This window comes from Hylobates moloch, unplaced genomic scaffold (genome assembly GCF_009828535.3).
Source record: "Hylobates moloch isolate HMO894 unplaced genomic scaffold, HMol_V3 SCAFFOLD_8, whole genome shotgun sequence".
NCBI classification, from domain to species: domain Eukaryota; kingdom Metazoa; phylum Chordata; class Mammalia; order Primates; family Hylobatidae; genus Hylobates; species Hylobates moloch.
The window spans coordinates 14,854,790-14,870,282 of record NW_026652283.1 but is presented as its reverse complement, the minus strand read 5'-3'; positions in this window follow the sequence as shown (position 1 = coordinate 14,870,282).

Genomic DNA, 15,493 nt, shown 5'->3' with positions numbered 1-15,493 from the left:
ACACGTACATAAGTTACTTAAATAAACAATCATGAACACCTAGAAATCAGGCTCACAGGCCAGGTGCGGTGGCTCACACCTGTAATCCCAGCACTTTGGCAGGCCAAGGCGTGCAAATCACCTGTGGTCGTGAGTCCGAGACCAGCCTGACCACCATGGAGAAACCCCGTCTCTAATAAAAATACAAAATTAGCTGGGTGTGGTGGCACATGCCTGTAATCCCAGCTACTCAGCAGGCTGAAGCAGGAGAATTGCTTGAACCTGGGAGGTGGAGGTTGTGGTGAGCCAAGATTGTGCCATTGCACTCCAGCCTGGGCAACAAGAGTGAAACTCCGTCTCAAAGAAAAAGAAAAAAGAAAAAGAAAGCAGGCTCACAAATGTTTTCACAAATACTAGTTCACTTAATCCTGAAATGAAGATTACCCTAAGAGATAGTAATCATCATTTTCTTATCTTACACATGAGAAAGTCATACTTGACTTGCTCAGGTAACTCCTCTGCTACATCAAACAGCTGATATCTTGATTTCAGTTTCAATGTTCTTTCCACCACATACCCAGCTGTCTAGTAAACAATACACATTACACAGATCAAACAGAAAGAAATGTAAGTGATAATTTCTATAGATACAGTTATTGGTCAGCAGAGTGCAATATATCAACACTCATCTAGCCCCATTGAGTCTCCTATGATACTAACTCAAGCATTAGACGAAGGTGTGAGTGACCAGAAAGCCAGAAAATTCTGTGTACTGGGTCACAGGGTTATTTCTGGAGTAATCATAGAGGCCTAATACACTCTAAACTGCCTGTTTTCTCAAACTGAAACCAAGAAAGACTTCAGCAATTATTTGGAGTCAAGGGAGGAATGCCATCCAGAAAGAGTCTGCGCTGAATCAAATTCAGGAGCAGTATGGATCAAGCTTGGAACATACTTAGAGTCTACATATAAGTAAGATTCTTCAGTTATGAAAGATTTTGCATGCAACTATTACTTAATTATGACAACTCTACACAGTCAGAACATTGCATTAGGAAACACAGATGCACCATCTGTTAAGAAAACATGCTTTAACTGATTTTTTCATTAGACTTTAGTCTTGCAAATATTAACTCTATATTGTCCAGCTCAAATGAAAGTCTCAGTGAAAAATACTGCTGATGAGGCATCTGTAAGTGATACCCTACGTATCTAATTCAATTAAATTCTATACCTGACACCTAGGCATTTACTGAGTGCCTAGGTGTCAGGAATAGTAAAATAATCTCTGCTTTCAGAGAGTTCTCAACTTTAGCAATAAGAATAAAACATCCATAAAAATGAATATGATACAAGAAAGAATTTAGTTTGGAAAGGATTTAGTATTACCTGGATTCAAAAAAAGAAGAGACCTGGAGAAAGACAAGGGAGATTTCATAAAGCAACATGTCTTAGTCTGTTCAGACTGCTACAAAAATACTATAGACTAGGTGCCTTACAAACAATTGAAATTTATTTATTCCAGTTCTAGAGGCTGGAAAGTCCAAAAGCAAGACACCAGGAGATGTGGTGTCTGATAAAGACCTCTATGGCTCTCTATGAGGAAGAGAGCCATCTTCTCACATAACCTCATGGATGAAAGATGTGAGGAGGCTCTCTGGGGTCTCTTTTGTAGGGTCCCTAATCCTATTCATGAAGGCTCCACTCTCATGCTCTAATCTCCTCCAAAGACTGCACCTCCTAATATATCACTGATATGGTCTGGCTCTATGTCCCCACAAAAATCTCGAATTGTAATCCAAATCGTAATCCTCATGCGTTCGAAGAGGAACCTAATGGGCAGTTCCCCCATACACGTTTCGTGATAGTGAGTGAGTTATTATGAGATCTGATGGTTTTATAAGGGGCTTTGCTCTGCACTTCTCTCTCCTGCCACCATATGAAGAAGGACATATTTGCTTGCCCTTCCACTATGATTGTAAGTTTCCTGAGGCCTCACCAGCCATGCAGAACTGTGAGTCAATTAAACCTCTTTCCTTTATAAATTAGCCAGTCTTGGGCAGTTCATATATATGTGAATATATACATGCATATATATGTGAATATATACATGCATATATGTGAATATATATGCATATATGTGAATATATGCATATATGTGAATATATATGCATATATGTGAATATATATGCATATATGTAAATATATATGCATATATAAATATATATGAATATACATATGAATATATGAATATGCATATGAATATATACATATGAATATACATATATATGAATATATACATATGAATATATATACACATATGAATATATATATATATATATATATATATATACACACTTTAAATTCTGGGATATCTGTGCAGAACATGCAGGTTTGTTACATAGGTATATACATGTTGGGCAGTTCTTTATAGTAGTGTGAGAATGGACTAATACGGTAAATTCATACTGAGATAGTGGGGTGCTCCTGTAAAGATACCTGAAAATGTGGAAGTGACTTTGGAACTGGGTAACAGACTGAGGTTGGAACAGTTTGGAGGGCTCAGGGGAAGACAGGAAAATGTGGGAAAGCTTGGAACTTCCTAGAGACTTGGAGGGCTCTGAAAACAGGAAGATATGGCAAAGCTTGGAACTTCCTTGAGACTTGTTGAATGGTTTTGACCAAAATGCTGATAGTTATATGGACAATGAAGTCCAGGCTGAGGTGGTCTCAGACGGAGACGAGGAACTTGTTGGAAACTAGAGTAAAGGGCACTCTTGCTATGCTTTAGCAAAGAGACTGGCAGGATTTTGCCCCTGCCCTAGAGATCTGGGGAACTTAGAATTTGAGAGGGATGATTTAAGGTATCTGGCAGAAGAAATTTCTAAGGGGCAAAGTGTTCAAGAGGAAGCAGAACATAGTTTGGAAAATTTGCAGCCTGATGATGCCATACAAAAGAAAACCCATTTTCTCGGGGGAAATTCAAGCCCACTGCAGAAATTTGCATAAGTAACAAGGAGCCAAATGTTAACCAACAAGACAATGGGGAAAATGTCTCCAGGGCACCTTCACAGCAGCCTCTCCCATAACAGGCCCAGAGGCCTAGGAAGGAAAAATGGTTTCCTGGGCTGTGCCCAGGTCCCCCCTGCTCTGTGCAACTTTAGGACATGGTGTCCTGTGTCCCAGTAGATTCAGCTCCAGCCAGGGGTAAAAGGGGCCAAGGTACAGCTCAGGCCATTGCTTCAGAGGGTGCAAGACCCAAGCCTTGGCAGCTTCCACATTGTGTTGAGCCTGTGGGTGAACAGAAGTCAAGAACTGAGGTTTGAGAACCTCCACCTAGTTTTCAGAGGATGTATGGAAATGCCCGAATGTCCAGGCAGAAGTTTGCTGCAGGGGCAGAGCCCTCATGGAGAACCTCTGCTGGGGCAGTGTGGAAGGGAAATGTGGAGTTGGAGCCCGCCACAAAGAGTTCCCACTGGAGCACTACTAAGTGGAGCCATGAAAAGAGGGCCACTGTCCTCCAGACCCTAGAATGGTAGATCCACTGACAGCTTGCACTATGCACCTGGAAAATCTGAAGACACTCAATGCCAGCCCGTGAAAGCAGACAGGAGGGGGGCAGTACCCTGCAAAGCCACAGGGGCAGAGCTGCCCAAGGCCATGTGAGCCAACATCTTGCACCAGTGCAACCTGGATGTGAGACATGAAGTCAAAGGAGACCATTTTGGAACTTTAAGGTTTAATTACTGCCCTGTTGGATTTCAGATTTACATGGGGCCTGTAGCCCCTTTGCTTTAGCCAATTTCTCCCATTTGGAATGGGTGTATTTATCCAATGCCTGTGCCCTCACTGTATCTAGGAAGTAACTAACTTCCTTTTGATTTTACAGGTTCATAGGCAGAAGGGACTTACCTTGCCTCAGATGAGACTTTCGACTTGGACTTTTCGGTTAAAGCTGAAATGATTTACAACTTCGGGGGAACAGTTGGAAAGGCATAATTGTGTTTTGAAATGTGAGAAAGATGAAATTTTGGAGGAGCCAAGGGCAGAATGATATGGTCTGGATCTGTATTCTCACCCAAATCTCATGTTGAATTGTAATCCAAATTGTAATCCTCACATGTTGCGGGAGGGACCTTGTGGGAGGTGATTAGGTCATTGGGCGGTGGGGAGGGGTTAGGTGGTATATAGTTTGCCACAGAGGTTAAAATTGGGAGTCCATGGACGGTATTCAGCCTGGTAACGTTTTGTTTTCTTTTTTGGTCTACACAGGTTTTTTGTTTTTTGGGGATTTTTGTTGTTTTTTGTTGTTGTTTTGTTTTGTTTTTTGATTTTGTTTTTGTTTTCTTTAAATGTATTGCCAACATTAAAAAGTTGGAAGATTTTACATAAGAGTTAGATTTAGGACTCTTCTTAAAAAGTCAGATGATCTAACAACCATGGGCATTATTACATGTGAACGATTGGGGCTGTGTAGAGGCTGACCTCTAACACAGTGCGTGACCTCTCCTCTCATGTCCCTGTATTCCTTAGGACTTTACCACTGGCCTAGGTCCCCTCCAGACCCACTGCACCCATTTGCATTACCTATGTGGCCTCGGTAGGCATTTGAGTTTACAACAACTAATTCAAAAGAAACACGAGATATAGTCTAAGATAAGGTAAGAGAACTTGAAATAATTTCAATATGATTAGAAAGGTACTTGAAATTATCCAGTTCACTTCAAAAATAAGTGACCAACTATTAAGTTATAAGCCATGAATTGCTGAAGTAGAAAAGCAGACTGAATCACCTATACTGTGAAGGAGATAATTAAGTTGCCTATAAGCTGAAAATTATGAATTTGATTCAGTAAACAATGCTGGGCAATCAAAGGTTTTTGCACAGGAGAACGATATACCAGAGCTAATTTTGGCTTTTTCAAAAAATGTTAATTCTGACTAAAATAAATTTGAAAAATTTATATGCTTTGCTTCAACAAGTAAACAGCTTATTTTATGAACTATGATGGAACTAAATGTACTGTGAAATACATTTATGTTTTGATTTATAACTTGGATGACCTCAATTTGAATCATGTGTCCTATAACTTTTTTTCAGTGTTCTGCATGAATTTCAAAACACTTCCCATAAACTCAAGCATAAATATATGTGGAACCATAATCATTAAAATAGTTTTATAAGTTGTGGGTTTGTCTATCACTTTTCTTTATACCACTTATAGGCAATTATTTTCAAGTAGAAAATAATTCATGTTGAGTGTATTCTAAAACACATTTATAAATAAAAAGCAATCATTTATGAGACATATATATTCCAAAATTCTTCACATTTGCTGTTGACTTTCTTTGAGGTTCACAATAAAATGCCAGCTGGGCATAGTGGCTCATGCCTGTAATCCCAGCACTGAGGTGCACAGATCACTTGAGACCAGGAGCTCAAGCAGCCTGGCCAACCAAACAAAACCCTGTCTCTACCAAGAAAAAAAAAAAAAAAAAAAAAAAACAAAGCCAAGATGTCAGTTGATGACATTAAGGAGTTTAAAGCTATTTCTTACATAACATTTATATAGGCATGGTCAGTCTTTTGAGTCAATAGTATCTCTAGAAAGGACTATTTTTATCCTATATTTAAAATATTCATATTTCCTTTATATATTCATGTAACAATTTCAGTAACTTGTGGCTTATAATAAGCAGTTATATTTTTTGAAGTAAAAAAGGTAATTTTAAGCACCTTCCCAGTGATAAATTAGTTCAAGATCTCACCTTTTCTAAGAAACAATGTCACTGGATGGGCACATCTCACCCTTTAGCTATTTTTTTTAATTTCTCTTTTCTATTCTATTACCTTTCTTCTCCTAAGGTTATTAGTCAACTCTCCATTTAAGATAGTAATACATTTATTAAAAATTTCAAACCCTGAACGTGGGCTATTGGCCAAGAATAAGTCCAGCAAAAAATATAGTTATTTATCAGCTAAGGTTATATTTCTATTATCACCATTTCCTCTTGCCACCATAACCATTTGTTTTTAGAACTACAGTCTCATCAGTATATTACAAGTGAGCTTGAATTTGACAATTGCATTAGAATTACATGTATTTTTGTTTTATTTATAGGATCTGCCTGATGACACAATAATCTTCTCTTCAAGGCACAGGATCTTACTTAAGCGAATAAACACTTGTCCCTCCCAACACAAGTACAAAGAAAACTAGTTATGTTAATAATCACTGGGTTTCTGCAAGAGATACCCACATATATGCATATATTTAGGTGGTGGTTGTGCCATTCATGCCTCATAAATCAATCTGGCAGGTCTTTATGTTAACTTGTGATCTCCTTTGTTTTTCAATGTCTTCATTGCACTGAAATCTTGAGATCAGGTCTACTTTCCAGAAGTGTTTTCATCAAGGAGACATAAACAGACTGACCTGTGTTTTTCTTGGCCTGTCATGTGATTTCTTTGCTTAGTCTTCTACCTAAAGTCATTTTGCCTTTTTTTTCTGCACCCCTTACGTTACATGCTCATCTGAATTTGTTGCTGGTTATAGCCTTACTGCTTTCCACGTTTCCCCTTCTATATGAGTGTCAGTGTTTCATTATTTGTTCCCAAATAGATTCACTCCTTATTATCAAAACATCACTATTCAGAATAATCTTCTATATATCTTTAGTCAGCAAATTTTCTTTTCACATTTTATGCTCATACACATCTAATAGAAATTTGGTGATGATTTTTGAGAGTCCCTCTAATGCATAATTGAGTCAAATTCCAAATATGTTACTGATACTGAATTTATCTTATGTAGTCATTTGTATCACTAACTTATCCTTGGTCAAGTTATTAAGTTCATCTAGCAATTTTGGAATTAGGTGATTTCTACATCTACACAATCCAGAGAGTAAAGCTATCTCATAAAGCTATCTCTACGTGAAAGACAAAACCAAACTCCTAAATTATTCACAACAGAGATTGACAATGTGATAGGCTAAGCTGGTAAGGAAAATCATTGATCGCATATCTTAGGCAGCCTTGGTACATATCTTACTATAGGGTCTTGTATTGCCATTAAAATATTACACTTAAGTTTTTATGCCTTATCTCCTCAAATGATTTTAAATACTTGACAACATGGAGTGTGTGTGTGTGTGTGTATGTGTGTGCACATGTGCACATACACATGTGCATTTCTGGGATTTTCCACAGCTTCTAGCTCTATGCAGTTTATATAATAGGGGCTTGGAAATTTGTGAAGAAGGAAAGAAGGGAAGGAAAAGGGGATCAACTAAGCAATGGGAATGAGGACCCTTAAACAACACCAAGATAGAAATAGAAAGGATCAAGGGCTTCTGATTACCCCACCAACTCACTTATCACTAAAATTCCTGCAGGGAAGGGGAGGATGATAGGAGAGGTAGCCCAATCATATACTGTCCATGTTTTTTGGAAGAAAAAAATAGTAATATTGCAGAGAGAAAGAAAATTATCAACATTTAGAAGGTGAGATAACATGAAATATAAAATGTGGTTAGATAGCTCTTGTTAAATATTCAGCATTTTTTTTCTTTTTTTTTTTTTTTTTCTTGAGAAAGAGTCTTGCTTTGTTGCCCAGGCTGGAGTGCAGTGGCATGATCTCGGCTCACTGCAACCACCACTTCCTGGGTTCAAGTGATTCTTTTGCCTCAGGCTCCTGAGTAGCGGGGATTACAGGCATGTGCCACCATGCCCAGCTAATTTTGTATTTTTAGTAGAAATGGGGTTTCACCATGTTGGCCAGGCTTGTCTTAAACTCTTGACCTCAAGTGATCCTCCCACCTCTGCCTCCCAAAGTGCTGGGATTACCAGACATGAGCCACTGCCTCCAGCCAATATTCAGCACATTTTTGATAGTCACTCATTATATAGCAGAGACTCAACACCTGTTTGTAGGATCTATTAATATCTTACAATTTGTATGAACTTGGTCATGTCAGTCACTGTGCAAAGGGCTTTATGCATACTACCTATTTTGAAAAACTCATAAAATTTATATAAGTGAATAATCAATTCATTTAATATAAATATTTCATGTATGTGACTCATCTTATTGAAATCTTACTACAGCTGTATGTCATAAGTACTATTATAATCCCCATTTGCACATTTACACAAATGAAGAAACTTAGGCTGAAAATTATGAGTAACTGAGCCAAGTTTTTACACTAGCTAGCTAAGTGGCTGTGCAGAGTTCAAACCCAGGCATTCTAACTCCAAACCTGCATTTAGGCACTACTCCAGCACCTCAGGAGCTCTGCTACACAAATATTATGCCTTATTAAGACAGAATTATGCAATTCTGTTTGGCTTCTCTGACCCATGCTAGGCACCATAATAATGTTAACGCTAATTAGTCAAGTCCTACATGTAACAGTACCCAAAGGAATGATGTAGCTTCAGGACTTCATTAAGAGATTTCTGGGGAATGCCTGAAATCATACAGAATAACAAGAGCTACGTACATTATGCTGTTCTTAGACCTAATGGCAGACAACAAATTATAAACACTATACAGTGGTGATCACATACCAGTTCCTCTTTGTTTGCTTTTGTGAGACAAGGCCTCACTCTGTCACCCAGGCTGCAGTGCAGTGGTGCAATTATAGTTCACTGCAACCTCGAACCCCTGGGCTCAAGCAATCCTCCCGCCACGGCCTCCTGAGTATTTGGAACTGCAGGCATGTGCCACCATGCCCAATTACAATTTTTTTTTTAACTAAGTCCTTTTTGGTAACTTGAGCCTGTGTGAGGAAAAGAATAGCTTATCTCTGTTTTGTCCTGGTCTCGATACTTGTCTGTCTGTTATCCCAGATATTCTACACTCTTGAACTCTCAGATGGTTTTTTTTGTTTGTTTTTCAGGTCTCTGGGATAAAGTATTGGTCTTTTCCTTTACAAATGCCCATGGTTGACTTTAGGTGCCCCTTTTGTAAGTTTCCTTATGACTTTCTTCCCCTCCAATATGTAGAGTTCAAGGTGTTTGCCTTCCTCATTTGTTTTTTGGCTCAGAGCAGTCTGTCCTGCTAGAGCTCTCTTTGCCAATTACAGTGTCTTTGCCTCTTTGATAGGATCAAAGTACAGATTTTAAAGTCCACATTAATTGGCCACCAAAACAGCTTCCTGTTTTGGACATATTATTTCCCAGGGTCCTCTGCCATGATACTCTCTGTCAGTCTGCGCATGCTGTTGGAAGCAGTGGTTCAGAGACATCACTGCTTATTTCCTATCCAATATTGTGACAGCTCAATATCTGCTTTGTAATCCACCTTTCACAGCCTCAAATCCTTTCCCTGTGTTCCTTTGGACGTTACCACTGGCCTATGTCAGTATGTTCCTTTTCCATCCTTTGAGATTCCCCAGTACTGTGGTCCTGGACCAGAGAATAAGCCTTAGAAAAGCCTAAATTCCAATCTGTGGCACATCACCCTGTAAATCTCTGATGTGAATAATTCAGTGAATCTGCAGTGGTTCCTATCCTTTCATCCACACTGAGATTATCTTTCATTCATCTTTTGGGTGTTGCAAAAATTTGAAATACTCCAAATGCTTTATTCTGAAATGAGTGAGAATATTTGTGATCTGAACTAGAGAAGCTGTAACTTCAGCCATTCAACACGATTTTTAAGCAAAGTTTGTGTTCTAGAGAAATAGCAGTGAACAAGATAAGCCAGGGCTCTGTCCTCTTGGAATTCACCTATTACTTTGTCGTTACTTAATATTCATCAACTACATTTGATATGGAAAACATATGTTAGGTGTTTGGGAATGGCCAATAAATAACATTCCTTTTTCCCAGTTGAATTCAGAACCAAATTAGAGATAGAAAAAATAGACAGATGGAGATCAAACCAACAGCTTTATAACTGTTAAGGCTGATCGGAGAATGTGACTCTAAATCTGCCTTTATCATGGAATTTAAGAGACGCGTTTCCTTATTCTCCAGTGTAGCCTGACAGCTGCAGGGCATTCTCGCTAGAAACAGAACCCTTAATGTGTGTCAGAGGGCTGACAAGAAGGCATGAATCCTGTGGACATATTCACCCTGAAAAAGAAGTTTAGAGGGGACCTGGTCCAGCATGTTTGGTTTCTTCTCTTGAACTTACAAGTCAGATAGTGACATTAGAGGCTAGGAGTTTTTTTGTTGTTTGTTTTTTGACGGAGTCTTGCTCTGTCACCCAGGCTGGAGTGTAGTGGCGCCATCTCGGCTCACTGCAAGCTCTGCCTCTCGGGTTCAGGCCATTCTCCTGCCTCAGCCTCCCGAGTAGCTGGGACTACAGGCGCCCGCCACCACGCCCGGCTAATTTGTTGTATTTTCAGTAGAGACGGGGTTTCACCGTGTTAGCCAGGATGGTCTCGATCTCCTGACCTCGTGATCCATCCACCTCGGCCTCCCAAAGTGCTAGGATTACAGGCGTGAACCACTGCGCCCAGCTGAAGCTAGGAGTATTAATCGAGTAGAAATCCCGTCACATGAAAACACGAGGCCAGAGTGATTATACTAATAATAAATGAACTGAAAAAACTATCGTTGAGTCAGGGAAAACTTATTTGTCCTTGGAACACTAAAGGTTTATTGAGACTTAGGAAAAACTTTTCTTAAGAGTCATGGGTCCACAGGTTAATTAACAGCGATTGTGAGAGTCTGTGCTATGCAATGATTTCAGTAATGGTCATAACACGAATGATGACTTCCATTTTGAAAGCAAAAATTGCAGGCGAGGTAAAGATATGTAGATTAGGAGTTGTACACTTTGCATTCACATCTGAATGAAAATAAATAGCAATCTAAAATACAGTTTATATAACAGTGAAGAGTAATTACGACAATAATTGAAGGAAATATTTTTAATGAAGCATTACACGTAGAGACAAGTTGTTTGAATAAGCCTATCAACCGAAAATTCAGTATCACCTTCTTGCAGGTTTGGATTTATTAAGCTATTTTCCAATATAATCTAAGAAGAAACAAATGGTTTTCAACCATAACAACTAGAGTAATCACCAATAAGACCTCAAGTAATGTTGGATGATGACTCCCTCACTCTGGAGGCTGCTGCAAACATAGGAATCAGTTATATTCCAAAGCTGTTGCTTGCTCCTAAGAGATCAGGTCACACTGTTGAGTCCCCCAATTTATTTAAATCTGTTATTTTATTTCAAGTGCTAATTGTCTCTCACAACAAACAGAGACTCCTCTCAGCTGCAATTATTGGCATTACAATAGACAATCAACAGGAAAGCTTGGAAGCACAGAAAGAAGAGTTGCCTTGGTTACAAACCTGGAATGCTTTTGGTTTTACAGTTACAGCCATGTTTCTAAATTTCCCAAAACACCTCAAGAGCAAAGTGTTGCATTTATTTTCCTCTTTGTGGCCCAACCAAGTTAATTTTAACCAACATGGAGACCTGGTCTCATACAAATGGTTTTACAAGGTCTCTTCCATAAATAGCCCCACAAAATAGGGCTTTCATTTAATTAGAACATTTGTATATACATGTTCATGGATTTCAGAATAATAAGAAGGAATCAGAGGATTTTTTGTGCTAAAGTAGCATGTTATTATATTTTCTCTATCCACAACTATAATATGCAGCCATTACTCTACATTATACTCTCATCTCCTTTTTCTTAAAAGCAAATGGAAAAATAAATCACTTTATGGCCCATCTCTATTCCAGTCTCAAAATGGTATTTTCCCTCTTGAGTGCAGATTGAGTGAGGCTAGCTGGGCAGACCAAAAGGTAGACCTCCATAACAGGGTTCTGCTAGTAATTGTTTTGTTTTGTTGCTTCCCTATCTATACAGTAAATTGAGGTTTTAAACATTAGGATAATTATTCAGATAATGATCCATTGATGTAACTAGCAATTTAGAAAGCACGTAAGAAAATTAATGCTATACTTCATAGGACATCTTATTGTTTATCAGGCTGTTTTAGTGGTCAGTATGATTTGTCCCTCCACCCATTTATCTTGGTTATGGGAAATTTTCATGTTTACTTTTGAAATACCTTGTGCATACTCAGATGACTTACATTTCACCACCTCAGTGAAGGTATTCAGACGTACTAATAACTACCATTTATTAAGGCCTTAATACATGACATGCACTGCATTAGAACTTTTAACAAATAGTGTACTAGCTACAACGTGCAACATGACAATCTAATATCTACAATAAATAACAATCCCCTCATGCAAAAATTATTATCCCTATTTATAGATAAGGAAACTAACTTGTGACTTGAAGGGATTTTGGGGGATTTTTTAATGCTTTGTCGTATATTTATTATAAAGAATTAGCCAGTTTCAAGTGATGTGGCTTTAATGATAATGTATGTGAACCTTCATAGCTTGGCTTATATCTATTGCCGACCAGATTAAGTCAACACTTTTATTTTCTGGCAACGATACTCACTCTCGAGGCTGTGTTAGTTAGTTTTGTGGCGCTATAAGGAAATACCTGAGACTGGGTAATTTATAAAGAAGAGAGGTTCATTTGGCTCAGAGTTCTGTAGGCTGCACAAGAAGCACGGTGCCAGCATCTGCTTCTTGGTGAGGGCCTCAGGCTGCTTCCACTCATGGCCAAAGGTGAAGGGGAGCTGGCGTGTGCAGAGATCACATAGCAAGAAAGAAAGCATAAGGGGTGGGAGGTGCCAGGTTCTTTTTAACTACCACTCTCTCAGGAGCAATAACTTCCTACCACGAGAATGGCATCAAACCATTCATCAGAGATCTGCCCCCATGACCCAAAGACTTCCTGCTAGGTCCCATCGCCAACATTAGAGATCAAATTTCAACATGAGGTCTGGAGGGGACAGATATCCAAACTATAGCATAGGCTTTCAGTAAAGATAATATCTTCTGCTATTATTTATTTTAAAGGTCCAGCAATCATTACTAATCGCTCTGTTTTGTGGACCTGCCTGTCAATGCTGAATCTCAAGCTATGTTCCCATTCTACTCAGTTTCAGCTCATCTCTTGCCTGTTCTCTCACACCCAGCTCACACTCTGGACACAAATTTTAATTTCCCTAATGAAATTTCTTTGTCACATTTCCTCCTGTTTAGGAAATCCTTAGACATCAGGAATTGCCCCTCTGTCCATGACTTTAATCTTGTTTACCCATTCTCCGAGTTCCCTCCTCACAGTCTTGCATTTCCAGTGCTCACATTACTTGTTTTGTATGCTGTCACAGTCTGTCCCATTGGTAACCCCCAATGAACCACACCTTGTTATATGTACATCCTTGTATAGTCTGCTTTAGTGGAATCTTCACTGGCGCTGTGACTCACAGGCAAGAAGATGTAGCAGAAGTGACTCTCTGTCAGTTCTCAGCCTAAACCTTAAGAAAGGCTGACAGCTTTCCCTCTTGCCCTGAGACTAGATGAAGACAGATAAAAGTCCAGCTTTCCTAGCTGGGCCCAGCTTCCAGACATTCTGCCCTCTGAGTATGGCCACACAAATCACCACTGGCAAGACTGGCAGAAGACCATCCAGCTAAGCCTAGCCCAGCTTGCAAAATAATGAACACATGAAATGGTTATTATGTTAAGCCACTAAGTTTTGGTACGGCTTGTCACACAGCAATAAATAACAAACATACACTAACTGGTCCCAGGTTGGGTCCTCTTTCCTCTTACATACCATGCAACAAGTTTAGTTGTTCCATCTGAATCTGACCTGACCCACTCTTGCCTACAACCCCTTACTGATACCATTGTGGTGACACAGACACAACACATATACTTTTTTCATCAATACGTATTGACTTATTTTGCCACTTGGACTTTTGTGTTTTGCTGCATATCTTTGCTATTTTCCAATTTTGTCACTACTATGAGATTATCATCATCCTTGCTTAACTCATTTGTCTAATCTCTACTACGGATGTCTTCCTCCCTTGCTGTCTTTGTCAGGCTTCTCCAGAGAAACAGAATCAATAGGCTGTATACAGTATATACATGCATACTATGTAGAGAGATACAGATATAGATATATAGATAGATGTTCTGTTTCTCTGGAGAAGCCTGACAAACACAGCAAGGAAAGAAGGGAAGAATATATAGGTAGATTTACTACAAGGAATTGGCTCATGACAACGTGGGGGCTAAGTTCCAAGATCTGCAGGTTGAGTCGGCAAGCTGGGGAGACCCTGGAAGAGCCAGTGTTTCAGTTGAAGTCAGAAGGCAGAAAAAAGCCAATGTCCCAGTTTAAGGGCAGTCAGTAAGGAGGAGTTTTCTCTTGGGGGAAAGTCAGCCTTTTTCTTCAGTTTAGGCCTTCAGCTGATGGAACGAGGCCCACTCACATTAGGAAAAGCAATCTGCTTCACTAAATCTACAGATTTAATTTCAATTTCATCCAAAAACACTCCCACAGAAATACTCAGAAAAAGGTTTCAGCAAATACTGGGCACCCCATGGCTCAGTCAAGCTAACACATAATAAACCCCTAGACTTGCTAATGAACTAAGTGATCAGTCAAGATTTTGTCCATGGTCAACTCAAATATCTGTAATTAAGAAAGAAAACTTTGTGGCGATCAGCATTCACCCCAAGGTTTTGTCCTCCACTATGCTGCTGCCTTGTGAACTCCATTGTGTTTCTCCTTTATGGAATTTTGCTCCTGTCTGTCAGGCTTTCTGTATCTTTCTGTACCACTGGAATGGCTTCTCAGTCCTGGGCCTCTGCAGTCATGAGTTGTGCAAGTCAGCAGCAAAGCACTAGGAAAACTTAGAAGAAACCAAGAAGTGTCTTTGGAACAGTGGACTGAATAAGGAGGAGCAGGATCGTATTAAAATATACATGTATGTGTGTGTATGTGCATGTGTGTGTGTGTTTTATATTTTTAAAAATTGACTGAATTTTAAGAGTATACAGTCTTTTCCACAGGAACTGTACTGATCCAGTTAGGATACTTTCAGAAAAACTTAGACTAGCAATCAGCAAAATGGACTTCTTCATTAAGAGTTTTTTGATTACTCTTTCCTTTGTTATCTGAGTCATGTCAACAGCAAGTAAAACACAAGTTCTAGTGGTATAAAAAATTTTTAATTTTTCAGAGATTGGTTGTATGGCTTGTGAATTACTATATCTCCCTTCATATCTCACACTTCCCATATCTTTTAACATCTCCAATAAGAGTGTGGCTTCAAAAAGTGCAATTCATAACATGGGATCTTTTCAGTCTGAAAGAGACTTAGAGGCTAACTATGCCTATTTCTTAACTTTGTGGGTTAGCCAACTGTCTTAAGAAGAGAAAGTTGGCCAGGCACAGTGGCTCATGTCTGTAATGCCAGCACTTTGGGAGGCCGAGGCGGGCTGATCACCTGAGGTCAGCAGTTCAAGACCAGCCTGGCCAACATGATGAAATGCCGTCTCTACTAAAAAGACCAAATTTAGCCAGGCATGGTGGCACACGCACCTGTAATCCCAGCTACTTGGGAGGCTGAGGCAGGAAAATCGCTTGAAC